Source organism: Petromyzon marinus, chromosome 12 (genome assembly GCF_048934315.1).
Source record: "Petromyzon marinus isolate PM22_M1 ecotype Great Lakes invasive population chromosome 12, UKy_Petmar_22M1.pri1.0, whole genome shotgun sequence".
Classification (NCBI taxonomy): domain Eukaryota; kingdom Metazoa; phylum Chordata; class Hyperoartia; order Petromyzontiformes; family Petromyzontidae; genus Petromyzon; species Petromyzon marinus.
Window position 1 is genome coordinate 14,382,501 of NC_133678.1, and position 12,472 is coordinate 14,394,972.

At 41.0% G+C, this 12,472-nt stretch overlaps 4 non-coding genes across 4 annotated transcripts; all 4 read left to right on the forward strand.

The window, feature by feature from the left end:
* Window positions 1-5,362: 5,362 nt before the first annotated feature.
* Window positions 5,363-5,433, forward strand: TRNAG-GCC (transfer RNA glycine (anticodon GCC)). Its single transcript has one exon. It is a non-coding gene; the product is annotated as a tRNA-Gly (tRNA).
* Window positions 5,434-6,958: 1,525 nt separating this feature from the next.
* On the forward strand, window positions 6,959-7,029 carry TRNAG-GCC (transfer RNA glycine (anticodon GCC)). The gene has a single exon. It is a non-coding gene; the product is annotated as a tRNA-Gly (tRNA).
* Window positions 7,030-8,552: 1,523 nt separating this feature from the next.
* TRNAG-GCC (transfer RNA glycine (anticodon GCC)) lies at window positions 8,553-8,623 on the forward strand. The gene has a single exon. It is a non-coding gene; the product is annotated as a tRNA-Gly (tRNA).
* A 1,202-nt stretch (window positions 8,624-9,825) lies between these two features.
* On the forward strand, window positions 9,826-9,896 carry TRNAG-GCC (transfer RNA glycine (anticodon GCC)). Its single transcript has one exon. It is a non-coding gene; the product is annotated as a tRNA-Gly (tRNA).
* The last annotated feature ends 2,576 nt before the right edge of the window (window positions 9,897-12,472 follow it).

Genomic DNA, 12,472 nt, shown 5'->3' on the forward strand with positions numbered 1-12,472 from the left:
TCCGACCAGGAACACATAAGCAGTGAACTCAAGCACGTACACCAAGCTCTTAGGGCTAATGGTTACTCCGACTATACAATCCGCAAAGCTATCACTCAAACCATGAAGAAGAACCCTCTTGAGGAGCCTTTCAAAACCATCACTTTACCCTACATTGCTGGGATCACAAAAAAAATCTCCAAAATCTTGAATAAACACAAGATCCAGGTCCGTTTCAACACATTACATAAAATCCGTGATCTGGTTCCGTCTGTAAAAGATGTGATTCCGGACATACAATACCCTGGTGTCTACAAACTAAGTTGCCTCTGTGGTAGTAGTTACATTGGAGAAACCAAACGCCATGTCTCGGACCGTATTCGTGAACATAAAGCAGACCTTAAACACGGTAGGACCAACACCTCGGCCGTAGCAGATCATTGTTCTAATTCAGTAGGCTCACATGCCATTGACTTTTCCAAGACGGAGGTTCTTTGTAAGCTATCTGGCTTCCATGAGAGATTCGTTCATGAGGCTATCCACATATACAAGCACAGAGACAATTTCAACCGAGAAGATGGATTCTATCTTAGCAATCATTGGAAAGATTTGATAAATCATTTCAGTTCTTGATTTATTGTTCACGCTTACAGTGGCTTTCAGACAGCATACATTATAAAAAATTTCGTCCCCCCCCCCTCCTCTTTTCAAAAAAAATAGATGGACTAGTCCTGGGCAAACTGCCAATCGCTGCGCGTGACGCCAACGTTTTTTTTTTATAAATAAATAAATGTGCCGTTTTAAAAATAAATTTATGCAAACCGACACACCTGATGATGACCGTTTGATTTATGGTCGAAACGTCGTGAGAATTTTTTTATTGTTTTATATATATTTTGTTATTTTGTTGTTTCTCTTCAACGTGACTTTACCGAAAAAACTAAGAATATGAATTACTGCAGTCACGAAAGCTTTAAATCAAAATTTAATCGCCTCTACGGGGAGGGTTTTCACATAACTTTAAGATCCTTCAACAAACTCCGGGATAAGAAAGCTCAGCTGATCGAGTCTCTCACCTTCCTGAAGAGATGCCGCGACTCTGGGGTAATACCAATCACATTTACACTGACCTCTACTGCTGTAACTTCTTCTAATGCGAAACGAATTCTTTTCAAAACTAGCTTAGCTCTTATCTCAGAAAAAATCAGACTTATACGCACAGAACTAGATCAGTTAGACAAGACACTCTACAAATCACACTTATCATTGACGGCAATAATGTCCACATCGGATTGGGAACATGTAGACAATATGACTGCCTCTTCAGCTGCTACTATGTCGACCAAATGTAAGGAAAACCTGATTTCCAAATTTAACCTCCTCTTCAACAAAAGACCGGACCCACACACCAAAAAGTTAGACGTTAATAAAGTCGTAATTAATCGCAATAACAGTTCTATTTCCGATGGTCTGAAATCCGTTTTAGCTAAAGGTCTAAACTTTGCAGTCACACCTAAACACATACCAGTAAATTATATAATTGCCCAAGTAGACGTTGCTCTCAGGGGCCTGGGTCACATCGCTGCAGACGTAGCAAGATCTGAAATCGCTGCAACCCTCAAAAACGCTAAGATGCCAGCTAGCAACCTCAGCAAAGATGAGCGTTTTGAATTATATAAATTAAAAAAGAGGAATGATATTGTAGTTCTCTCAGCTGACAAAGGCAATGCTACTGTCATCATGGATAAAATAGAATACAACAACAAAATTAAAGAATTACTCGACGATGGTAGTTATAAAAAAATAAAAAGAGATCCCACCAACAGCCTCGTCACACAAACCAACAAAATAATTTCTGATTCAACCGCATTAATTGATCAATCTAAACAGTTTTCGTTGAAACCTTCTGCTGCCAGGCCACCAAGATTATACGGCTTACCAAAAATACATAAAGTTGATACACCTCTTCGTCCCATAGTCTCTATTATCAGCTCCCCCACCTACAAACTAGCTCGTTTTTTGTCTGAAATCCTGCGTCCTTTCACTGGAAAGACCACCTCTGCGGTACAAAATTCTACTCACCTGGTATCAACAATCAAGGGTATTTCCCTGTCCCCAGACGACCTGCTTGTCAGTTTTGATGTAGTTTCCTTATTCACCAAGGTTCCTGTACCTGACACCATTGCAATCATTCAAGACTTGGTTCATCAAGGACTAAACACTGAGGTACCCCCCCCTGGTGAGACACTGTTTAACCAATACATACTTCACTTGGAATGGAACTTTCTACAAACAAACTGAGGGCACCCCAATGGGCTCCCCCCTTTCTCCAGTTATAGCTAACATTTTCATGGAGAAATTTGAGACTGACGCCATCCAGACTGCCACTCTGCGCCCAACCTTATGGAAGAGGTACGTGGATGACACTTTTGTCATCTGGCCACATGGCCGGCCTGCTCTAGACCAATTCTTCGACCACATCAATTCCATACACCCAGCCATCAGATTTACCATGGAAGTCGAAATAGATGGCAAGATACCTTTTTTGGATGTCCTAATTAAAAAGAGACCTGATGGTTCAATGAGCCACTCTGTCTACAGGAAAGCTACCCATACGGATGCTTATCTGAAACCGGATTCCCACCACCATCCATCACAGAAGAATTCTCTCATCAAGACTCTGTATCATAGAGCCCAATGCATATCCGACCAGGAACACATAAGCAGTGAACTCAAGCACGTACACCAAGCTCTTAGGGCTAATGGTTACTCCGACTATACAATCCGCAAAGCTATCACTCAAACCATGAAGAAGAACCCTCTTGAGGAGCCTTTCAAAACCATCACTTTACCCTACATTGCTGGGATCACAAAAAAGATCTCCAAAATCTTGAATAAACACAAGATCCAGGTCCGTTTCAACACATTACATAAAATCCGTGATCTGGTTCCGTCTGTAAAAGATGTGATTCCGGACATACAATACCCTGGTGTCTACAAACTAAGTTGCCTCTGTGGTAGTAGTTACATTGGAGAAACCAAACGCCATGTCTCGGACCGTATTCGTGAACATAAAGCAGACCTTAAACACGGTAGGACCAACACCTCGGCCGTAGCAGATCATTGTTCTAATTCAGTAGGCTCACATGCCATTGACTTTTCCAAGACGGAGGTTCTTTGTAAGCCATCTGGCTTCCATGAGAGATTCGTTCATGAGGCTATCCACATATACAAGCACAGAGACAATTTCAACCGAGAAGATGGATTCTATCTTAGCAATCATTGGAAAGATTTGATAAATCATTTCAGTTCTTGATTTATTGTTCACGCTTACAGTGGCTTTCAGACAGCATACATTATAAAAAATTTCGTCCCCCCCCCTCCTCTTTTAAAAAAAAATAGATGGACTAGTCCTGGGCAAACTGCCAATCGCTGCGCGTGACGCCAACGTTTTTTTTTTATAAATAAATAAATGTGCCGTTTTAAAAATAAATTTATGCAAACCGACACACCTGATGATGACCGTTTGAGTTATGGTCGAAACGTCGTGAGAATTTTTTTATTGTTTTATATATATTTTGTTATTTTGTTGTTTCTCTTCAACGTGACTTTACCGAAAAAACTAAGAATATAACATCCCAATAACTAGCATATAATCAATTAACTCCATCATCATCTTCTGATATTAATGAAAAATGGGAAAGTTAGCAGCCGAATGTTCACAGAGAAGTCTCACTTGCACGCGACTGAAAGAAGATTAGTATTCATGCATCTCACGTAGAATCACTCCAGCCACATGAGGCATCGGTGGTTCAGTGGTAGAATTCTCGCCTGCCACACAGGAGGCCCGGTGCGATACCCAGCCGATGCACTTTTATCCAAATAAACAACAATAGACTGTTACACTAACAAAATCTACAGTGTATTCCACATAGGAAAGTTAACACGCACAAAATATGCTATTCAACAGTATTAGTGTGTGCAAATCACCATTAATAGCTTTCATATTTATTCAAATTAACATGAATATTCATATCATCTGGAACAGTCTGCCAAATAAAGTCTGGTCGGCCTTGGCAATTGACTAAAACATTTCTATTCCCTTCTGCTCTCCACGTTTAATTCACATTTTCTCATTGCCATCTGTGCATCCGTCTCAGATTTTTGCTGAACTTGGTGCATTTGCTTTTCCTGCTAGGTGGCACTCTGCTCACAATCAGGTACATATTCCCATCTTGATCAGGTGCAAACTCAGTCCAAAATTCCTCCATGGCTGATAAAAAGAAGTCCTACTTTGTTGGAAGTCAAGAGTAGTCCTTTTATGCAAAACTGGCCCCTATAATTGGAATGTAAAATTTCAACCACAGGTTCTGGGTTACGAAATATAGATCAGGTCTACCTCATTGATTGTTTGCAAAGGAAACACTTCCACGCTTGTCCAACAGAAAGCGTGATAGTTTGTACCTGCATAACAAATGCAGAGTGCTGTGCCAACAGTATAAAGTACTCAAATAATCAGCAAAATAAATAATCGTTCACTTGGAAACCTAGCTCCAGCTCCTCTTGGATTTTGGGGACTACCGAGCTGTTGTGTGCGCCACTATGTCACAAATAATAGTAAACCTGGATGAGCCAAAAAGGACATTTGGTGGTGCAGGGCACAGCCCAGCACGCCCCTAGCGCCGGCCCTGATTCACTTGGTTCTGAGCCACTGCATATGCATATGCACCAGCTAACGTTTTGGTCACATGAAAAAAGTAAAAAGTCAGGTTCTAAACACAGAGAAAACACAATTTTGCACGATGGAAAAAATAATACCATTCATGCATCTCACTTTAAACATTCGAGTGGTATGTGGTAGAGATCATTCAGTGGTAGAATTCTGGACTGCCACGTGGGAGCGCTGGGATGGCTTCCTGGCCAATGCACTTTTATCCAGAGAAGCAACATCATAAACGATTAAAATGCACGTGTAGTGGTTTCAAGAAAATGAGTTTCCATGTGAATAAAGAATATTCATCGCATCCGATACTTTTCCTTGTATACTTGCAGCAACAAACACGGTGAGGTCACTTTCAGCAGCGAAAATCAGGTCGCAGTTATTTTGTCAACGAATTTCAATAACTAGTATTGGAGACGAGTGGTGTCGAATAATTTATCTTGCGGAAAACCGTTCTACGTAATCTTTATAACAGGTGAAGAAATAGTTTTAACAACATCCCAATAACTTGCATATAATCAATTAACTCCATCATCATCTTCTGATATTCATGAAAAATGGGAAAGTTAGGAGCCGAATGTTCACAGAGAAGTCTCACTTGCACGCGACTGAAAGAAGATTAGTATGCATGCATCTCACGTAGAATCACTCCACACACATGAGGCATCGGTGGTTCAGTGGTAGAATTCTCGCCTGCCACGCGGGAGGCCCGGGTTCGATTCCCGGCCAATGCACTTTTATCCAAATAAACAACAATAGACTGTTACACTTCCAAAATCTACAGTGTATTCCACATAGGAAAGTTAACACGCACAAAAAATGCTATTCAACAGTATCAGGGTGTGCAAATCACCATAAATAGCTTTCATATTTATTCAAATTCACATGAATATTCATATCATCTGGAATAGTCTGCCAAATAAAGTCTGGTCGGCCTTGGCAATTGACTAAAACATTTCTATTCCCTTCTGCTCTCCACGTTTAATTCACATTTTCTCATTGCCATCTGTGCTTCCGTCTCAGATTTTTGCTGAACTTGGCGCATTTGCTTTTCCTGCTAGGTGGCACTCTGCTCACAATCAGGTACACATTCCCATCTTGATCAGGTGTAAACTCAGCCCAAAATTCCTCCATCGCTGATAAAAAGAAGTCCTACTTTGTTGGAAGTCAAGAGGAGTCATTTTATGCAAAACTGGCCCCTATAATTGGAATGTAAAATTTCAACCACAGGTTCTGGGTTACCAAATATATATATATATATATATCAGGTCTGCCTCATTGATTGTTTGAAAAGGAAACACTTCTACGCTTGTCCAACAGAAAGCGTGTTAGTTTGTATCTGCATAACAAAATGCAGAGTGCTGTGCCAACAGTATAAAGTACTCAAATAATCAGCAAAATAAATAATCGTTCACTTGGAGGCCTAGCTCCAGCTCCTCTTGGATTTTGGGGACTACCGAGCGGTTGTGTGCGCCACTATGTCACAAATAATAGTAAACCTGGATGAGCCAAAAAGGACATTTGGTGGTGCAGTGCACAGCCCAGCACGCCCCTAGCGCCGGCCCTGATTCACTTGGTTCTGAGCCACTGCATATGCATATGCACCAGCTAACGTTTTGGTCACATGAAAAAAGTAAAAAGTCAGGTTCTAAACACAGAGAAAACGCAATTTTGCACGATGGAAAAAATAATACAATTCATGCATCTCACTTTAAACATTCGAGTGGTATGTGGTAGAGATCATTCAGTGGTAGAATTCTGGACTGCCACGTGGGAGCGCTGGGATGGCTTCCTGGCCAATGCACTTTTATCCAGAGAAGCAACATCATAAACGATTAAAATGCACGTGTAGTGGTTTCAAGAAAATGAGTTTCCATGTGAATAAAGAATATTCATCGCATCCGATACTTTTCCTTGTATACTTGCAGCAACAAACACGGTGAGGTCACTTTCAGCAGCGAAAATCAGGTCGCAGTTATTTTGTCAACGAATTTCAATAACTAGTATTGGAGACGAGTGGTGTCGAATAATTTATCTTGCGGAAAACCGTTCTACGTAATCTTTATAACAGGTGAAGAAATAGTTTTAACAACATCCCAATAACTTGCATATAATCAATTAACTCCATCATCATCTTCTGATATTCATGAAAAATGGGAAAGTTAGGAGCCGAATGTTCACAGAGAAGTCTCACTTGCACGCGACTGAAAGAAGATTAGTATGCATGCATCTCACGTAGAATCACTCCACACACATGAGGCATCGGTGGTTCAGTGGTAGAATTCTCGCCTGCCACGCGGGAGGCCCGGGTTCGATTCCCGGCCGATGCACTTTTATCCAAATAAACAACAATAGACTGTTACACTTCCAAAATCTACAGTGTATTCCACATAGGAAAGTTAACACGCACAAAAAATGCTATTCAACAGTATCAGGGTGTGCAAATCACCATAAATAGCTTTCATATTTATTCAAATTCACATGAATATTCATATCATCTGGAATAGTCTGCCAAATAAAGTCTGGTCGGCCTTGGCAATTGACTAAAACATTTCTATTCCCTTCTGCTCTCCACGTTTAATTCACATTTTCTCATTGCCATCTGTGCTTCCGTCTCAGATTTTTGCTGAACTTGGCGCATTTGCTTTTCCTGCTAGGTGGCACTCTGCTCACAATCAGGTACACATTCCCATCTTGATCAGGTGTAAACTCAGCCCAAAATTCCTCCATCGCTGATAAAAAGAAGTCCTACTTTGTTGGAAGTCAAGAGGAGTCATTTTATGCAAAACTGGCCCCTATAATTGGAATGTAAAATTTCAACCACAGGTTCTGGGTTACCAAATATATATATACATATATCAGGTCTGCCTCATTGATTGTTTGAAAAGGAAACACTTCTACGCTTGTCCAACAGAAAGCGTGTTAGTTTGTATCTGCATAACAAAATGCAGAGTGCTGTGCCAACAGTATAAAGTACTCAAATAATCAGCAAAATAAATAATCGTTCACTTGGAGGCCTAGCTCCAGCTCCTCTTGGATTTTGGGGACTACCGAGCGGTTGTGTGCGCCACTATGTCACAAATAATAGTAAACCTGGATGAGCCAAAAAGGACATTTGGTGGTGCAGTGCACAGCCCAGCACGCCCCTAGCGCCGGCCCTGATTCACTTGGTTCTGAGCCACTGCATATGCATATGCACCAGCTAACGTTTTGGTCACATGAAAAAAGTAAAAAGTCAGGTTCTAAACACAGAGAAAACGCAATTTTGCACGATGGAAAAAATAATACAATTCATGCATCTCACTTTAAACATTCGAGTGGTATGTGGTAGAGATCATTCAGTGGTAGAATTCTGGACTGCCACGTGGGAGCGCTGGGATGGCTTCCTGGCCAATGCACTTTTATCCAGAGAAGCAACATCATAAACGATTAAAATGCACGTGTAGTGGTTTCAAGAAAATGAGTTTCCATGTGAATAAAGAATATTCATCGCATCCGATACTTTTCCTTGTATACTTGCAGCAACAAACACGGTGAGGTCACTTTCAGCAGCGAAAATCAGGTCGCAGTTATTTTGTCAACGAATTTCAATAACTAGTATTGGAGACGAGTGGTGTCGAATAATTTATCTTGCGGAAAACCGTTCTACGTAATCTTTATAACAGGTGAAGAAATAGTTTTAACAACATCCCAATAACTTGCATATAATCAATTAACTCCATCATCATCTTCTGATATTCATGAAAAATGGGAAAGTTAGGAGCCGAATGTTCACAGAGAAATCTCACTTGCACGCGACTGAAAGAAGATTAGTATGCATGCATCTCACGTAGAATCACTCCACACACATGAGGCATCGGTGGTTCACTGGAAGAATTCTCGCCTGCCACGCGGGAGGCCCGGGTTCGATTCCCGGCCGATGCACTTTTATCCAAATAAACAACAATAGACTGTTACACTTCCAAAATCTACAGTGTATTCCACATAGGAAAGTTAACACGCACAAAAAATGCTATTCAACAGTATCAGGGTGTGCAAATCACCATAAATAGCTTTCATATTTATTCAAATTCACATGAATATTCATATCATCTGGAATAGTCTGCCAAATAAAGTCTGGTCGGCCTTGGCAATTGACTAAAACATTTCTATTCCCTTCTGCTCTCCACGTTTAATTCACATTTTCTCATTGCCATCTGTGCTTCCGTCTCAGATTTTTGCTGAACTTGGCGCATTTGCTTTTCCTGCTAGGTGGCACTCTGCTCACAATCAGGTACACATTCCCATCTTGATCAGGTGTAAACTCAGCCCAAAATTCCTCCATCGCTGATAAAAAGAAGTCCTACTTTGTTGGAAGTCAAGAGGAGTCATTTTATGCAAAACTGGCCCCTATAATTGGAATGTAAAATTTCAACCACAGGTTCTGGGTTACCAAATATATATATCAGGTCTGCCTCATTGATTGTTTGAAAAGGAAACACTTCTACGCTTGTCCAACAGAAAGCTTGTTAGTTTGTATCTGCATAACAAAATGCAGAGTGCTGTTCCAACAGTATAAAGTACTCAAATAATCAGCAAAATAAATAATCGTTCACTTGGAGGCCTAGCTCCAGCTCCTCTGGGATTTTGGGGACTACCGAGCGGTTGTGTGCGCCACTATGTCACAAATAATAGTAAACCTGGATGAGCCAAAAAGGACATTTGGTGGTGCAGGGCACAGCCCAGCACGCCCCTAGCGCCGGCCCTGATTCACTTGGTTCTGAGCCACTGCATATGCATATGCACCAGCTAACGTTTTGGCCACATGAAAAAAGTAAAAAGTCAGGTTCTAAAAACACAGAGAAAACGCAATTTTGCACGATGGAAAAAATAATACCATTCATGCATCTCGCTTTAAACATTCGAGTGGTATGTGGTAGAGGTGAATCAGTGGTAGAATTCTGGACTGCCACGTGGGAGCGCTGAGATGGATTCCTGGCAAATGTACTTTTATCCAGATAAGCAACATCATAAATTAAAAATGGGAAAGTCAGGAGCCGAATGTACACGGAGAAGTCTCATTTGCATGCGACGGAAAGTAGATTAGTATGCATGCATCTCACGTAGAATCACTACAATAACATGAGGCATCGGTGGTTCAGTGGTAGAATTCTCGCCTGCCACGCGGGAGGCCCGGGTTCGATTCCCGGCAGATGCACTTTTATCCAAATAAACAACAGACTGTAAATTTGTAGCGAATCGAGCAAAAAACCCACCATCATCTGCAGCTCGTGATGAAAAAAGTAAAAAGTCAGGTTCTAAATACACACAGAGAAAACGCAAATTTGCACGATGGAAAAAAGAATAGTGTTTATGCATCTTACTTTAAACATTCCAGTGGTATGTGGTAGAGATCATTCAGTGGTAGAATTCTGGACTGCCACGTGGGAGCGCTGGGATGGCTTCCTGGCCAATGCACTTTTATCCAGAGAAGCAACATCATAAACGATTAAAATGCACGTGTAGTGGTTTCAAGAAAATGAGTTTCCATGTGAATAAAGAATATTCATCGCATCCGATTCTTTTCCTTGTATACTTGCAGCAACAAACACGGTGAGGTCACTTTCAGCAGCGAAAATCAGGTCGCAGTTATTTTATCAACGAAGTTCAATAACTAGTATTGGAGACGAGTGGTGTCGAATAATTTATCTTGCGGAAAACCGTTCTACGTAATCTTTATAACAGTTGAAGAAATATGTTTTACAACATCCCATTAACTTGCAAATAATCAATTAACTCCATCATCATCTTCTGATATGCATGAAAAATGGGAAAGTTAGGAGCCGAATGTTCACAGAGAAGTCTCACTTGCACGCGACTGAAAGAAGATTAGTATGCATGCATCTCACATAGAATCACGCCAAACACATGAGGCATCGGTGGTTCAGTGGGAGGCCCGGGTTCGATTCCCGGCCGATGCACTTTTATCCAAATAAACAACAATAGACTGTTACACTTCCAACATCTACAGTGTATTCCACATAGGAAAGTTAACACGCACAAAATATGCTATTCAACAGTATCAGTGTGTGCAAATCACCATAAATAGTCTTCTTTGGTTCTTTCGGTAAAGTCTCGTAGAATAAAATAATAAATTGATAAAATAAAATAACACAATAACATTCTCACGACGTTTCGGCCACAACACAAGCGGCCTTCATCAGGTGAAGGGGACGAGACTGTCTGGAGGACAGCGCTGGAGTGAGAAAGCCACGCTGAGATCCCGACCTTTAAGCTGTGTGAGGAGAAACAAAGCGCCTTGACAAAGGAATTAGCATATAATTTAGCAAGGGGTGCCTCTGCGGATGTGTATACTTTAACTTAGCCATTTCAATGCTAAATTCTATGCTTTGTCAAGGGGTGCCTTTGCGGATGTGTATGCTTTAACTTTAACATAGCCTTTTCTGTGACCAGTCACAAGCTAATCACTTAGCCATTTCAATGCTAAATTATATGCTAATTCCTTTGTCAAGGCGCTTTGTTTCTTCTCACACAGATTAAAGGTCGTGATCTCAGCGTGGCTTTCTCACTCCAGCGCTGTCCTCCAGACAGTCTCGTCACCTTCACCTGATAAAGGCCGCTTGTGTTGTGGCCGAAACGTCGTGAGAATATTATTGCGTTATTTTATTTTCTCAATTTATTATTTTATTCTCATTCTACGTGACTTTACCGAAAGAACCAAAGAAGATGAATCCTTGCAGTCACGAAAGCTTTAAATCACCATAAATAGCTTTCATATTTATTCAAATTCACATGAATATTCATATCATCTGGAATAGTCTGCCAAATAGAGTCTGGTCGGCCTTGGCAATTGACTAAAAACATTTCTATTCTCTTCTGCTCTCCACGTTTAATTCACATTTTCTCATTGCCATCTGTGCTTCCGTCTCAGATTTTTGCTGAACTTGGTGCATTTGCTTTTCCTGCTAGGTGGCACTCTGCTCACAATCAGGTACACATTCCCATCTTGATCAGGTGTAAACTCAGCCCAAAATTCCTCCATGGCTGATAAAATGAAGTCCTACTTTGTTGGAAGTCAAGAGTAGTCCTTTTATGCAAAACTGGCCCCTATATTTGGAATGTAAAATTTCAACCACAGGTTCTGGGTTACCAAATATATATCAGGTCTGCCTCATTGTTTGTTTGAAAAGGAAACACTTCTCCGCTTGTCCAACAGAAAGCGTGTTAGTTTGTACCTGCATAACAAATGCAGAGTGCTGTGCCAACAGTATAAAGTACTCAAATAATCAGCAAAATAAATAATCGTTCACTTGCAGGCCTAGCTCCAGCTCCTCTGGGATTTTGGGGACTACCGAGCGGTTGTGTGCGCCACTATGTCACAAATGATAGTAAACCTGGATGAGCCAAAAAGGACATTTGGTGGTGCAGGGCACAGCCCAGCATGCCCTTAGCGCCGGCCCTGATTCACTTGGTTCTGAGCCACTGCATATGCATATGCACCAGCTAACGTTTTGGCCACATGAAAAAAGAAAAAGGCAGGTTCTAAATACACAGAGAAAACGCAATTTTGCACGATGGAAAAAATAATACCATTCATGCATCTCATTTTAAACATTCGAGTGGTATGTGGTAGAGGTTAATCAGTGGTAGAATTCTGGACTGCCACGTGGGAGCGCTGGGATGGATTCCTGAAAAATGTACTTTTATCCAGATAAGCAACATCATAAATTAAAAATGGGAAAGTCAGGAGCCGAATGTACACAGAGAAGTCTC